The following is a 2,953-nucleotide window of genomic DNA, read 5'->3' as shown; positions in this document are numbered from 1 at the left end:
GATAAGATGATATTTTAGACAGTTCACAGCCTGTCTCAGTATGTATGTGTGTATGGCCTCAGGTATGTGATTCTGCTTGTATCCCTTCTACCTGCATGTTGGCATTGAATATGACTAAAGACAAGAGACAGGCTGGATGAGATTTTTTCTCCATCAACTTTTCAGCATTTCTTGCCTGAAATTCTGAAGCTTTAGCCGCATTGTTACAAGACAACAGCATCAGTGGCCTCTGGCTAGAGACCAGACAGTGGAATTCCCACTAGATCTGCTCTAGTCACACACAATGTATGATGCAGAAGATGTCAGTAGAAAAAACTATGATTAAGTGGTAGAGGTGTTACTCTATATTTGTAGTTTGTGCTTGAAAACACTGAAAACGTGTCTCTTTCAGAAATTAACTGATTATCAGTTTGTGCAACAGGTCAGAGTAAAGATGTTGTTCCTTTGCCCAGGTGCTGTCACAGCCATATGGATGAATGATCTGTGCAGCACAGTGATCACAGGTGGAGAGGACAGACAGATAATCTTCTGGAAGCTCCAGAGTTAAACAACTGTTTGTGCACAAAGACTTCCAGTGTAATATACTCAGCAACACAGGCCGAGCATACTGCAGAGAACCTGGATAGAGACTCAAGAAACAGCTGTGAAGAGCTGAAAATGTGCTCTGTCACAGAGTACAGTGTCACAGAGCAGCTGGAGGGGGGTTGACGACCAATGTCTCAAATGTTCTCAATCCAAAACCCAACTAAAGGTCATAAATAGTCACGTTAGTCATCTGTGCTATTTGTATATTGAGAGAAAATGTCCAATTGTAGTTTTGTGCATGCGAGCAGGAAGCTAAACAGTGTACATCATGCCTTATTTTGCAGCCTATTCTACATGTTTTATTTTTCCCATTTATTATTTGCTGTGTATCATGTTACAGTTTTTTTTTAATAAGCGATCATATTTCTGTAGCTTTATGTGTATTTTATCATGTGAAATGGACTCAGAGCTTCATACTGCTCAGGTGTTATAACGCTTACCTCTAAAAATAATCTTCTTTTGTTAGTTTCACAAGCCTCAGAGATTCTTACTGACAGATTTTTACCCTAAATTGCATGTGTTGCAAAAAGCAAGAGATGTTATTAATAATATGTATTTACAGACTGGCTCAGTTTTATGGTGTGGACACCGTTCTTTCAAACACCAAACCATGAAAAACAGTATTAACCACATTACCAAGTGAATAATTACAGTCACACAGGATTTATCCAAAGACAGTTCACCAAGTGTTTTACAAAGATGGAAGAGAGCAAAATAAGAATCTGCAGACATCCAAGAATAAGGTGATGCATGAACTGTTTCAGCGAGAAGTGAGATTTTAAAGTCATAACCCAACACAAATAGACACATAGACATGAAAGTTGTCTGCACAAAGTTTGTACTGTGCTTATTCCTGGAGAACACAGACTGTGCACAGTTTGGATTCATGTCAGTTACAGTTGATTCCAGTGATGACAAGTTTTCAGGTCGGAAAAAAATCGACAGCATAAACCATTTCTCTGATCTTATTTCATATTAATGCTTCTCTCTGAATTCTGCCATAAACTGACACAACATGCTGCGTCTGTGCCCTGATGTTTGTCTGCAACCAGCATTTGCCCTCATTTTTAATCTGTGACGAACGGTCTGAACATTACTGACTAATCAGTTTTACTTTTAGTACTGTAAACACTGAGACCATCATTTCTTTCATGTGCTTTTCAAAGATCATCTGTCAGCTGAACAGCTTCATGACAGTAGGTGGCACTCTTTGGCTGTTTAGCCATGGGAGCACCAAACTAATTGACTACAGCAGGGATCCCAGTCTGAGGTGGAGATAAGCTCATCCTTTAGTAATAAAACTGAGGACACATTTTTAGTAAACATTTTTGTTTTATATGAAAAATGATGCACAGCTTACAATATTGTTCAATACACACATGAAAAATAATGTTATCCTTCCGATTTGGCTACTGGCACTGATCAGGTGGAACTTAACAGACACTTCTGTCCCTATTAAAGAGTCTACAAAAACGTTTACAGGTGGATATCATTAGATTATAACTACAGTCCTGTTTCACTTCTGCTTCTGCAGCCTGGTTTCAGAACATCTTTTTGGTGTCCGCTGATGTTTGAGTGAAGAGTGCCAGATCATATAAAAACAAACAACTGAACCACTTTGGCCTGTAAATCTGACTTTAGTATTAGTGTCTTTCAGTAGATGGTGAACAGGATTATACAGAATGATATGGTTTTATCACACGTCCCCTTCTCATTTCTTCTCAGCTTCACTTTTCTGTTGACAAAAAAAAAGAACAAAAGCAGGGCACATTACGCTCACTTACTCACTATTGTGATGAGATAACTGGACCCAAAGTCATCACTGTGTCTTTAGTTATAGATATGTATGAATAAAGGCGACATTACCTTGAGTTTGCGGAGGTTGGCGAAGGCTTTGAGCAGCTTGGGCGTTGGTGGTTTTTGTCCAAACAGAGTCAGACCTTTCGGCTTATCCTCGGCCTTAGCACCTGCTGGGCCTTTGGCTTTGGTCAGTTTCCTTTACAATCACACAGAGATGATCCTTTATGGGCTGCTTGTTACATTTTTATGTAGTCTTTTATACAGTGTAAAAAGGATTTGACTTCTTTTTAGCAGGATAAATCAATTCATACAGTTCTTGACTAAAACAGCCATAGTCACAAGAAAACTTCTGTGACTGTTGCTCAAGCACATTGACTCACTTTCCCTTCCTGGCCAGCACTTTCTGAGACTCTGGGTAGTGGACAAGGATGTCAAACAGGTCCTTCTTCTCCAGGACAAAGAGATTAGCAAAGCCATGTGCTTTGACATTAGCGGTGCGCCTGTTTCCTCCATCTTTAGCAGATTGTAGTAAGCTGTTGGGGGTGGAAACAGAAATAAACCATGTGTC

General features: G+C 39.6%; 1 long non-coding RNA gene across 1 annotated transcript; it reads right to left on the bottom strand.

Moving 5' to 3' along the window:
- Positions 1–1,897: 1,897 nt before the first annotated feature.
- On the bottom strand, positions 1,898–2,897 carry LOC111645551 (uncharacterized). The gene is made up of 3 exons (XR_002759879.2): positions 2,766–2,897; positions 2,452–2,581; positions 1,898–2,320 (listed from the first exon to the last, which is right to left on the bottom strand). It is a non-coding gene; the product is annotated as an uncharacterized LOC111645551 (long non-coding RNA).
- Positions 2,898–2,953: the final 56 nt, after the last annotated feature.

This window comes from Seriola lalandi, unplaced genomic scaffold (assembly GCF_002814215.2).
Source record: "Seriola lalandi dorsalis isolate HSWRI2012SDOR001 ecotype SW California unplaced genomic scaffold, Sedor1 jcf7180001963358, whole genome shotgun sequence".
NCBI classification, from domain to species: Eukaryota; Metazoa; Chordata; class Actinopteri; order Carangiformes; family Carangidae; genus Seriola; species Seriola lalandi.
The sequence above is the reverse complement of the archived record's forward strand: the minus strand, read 5'-3'. Positions and strand labels throughout refer to the sequence as shown.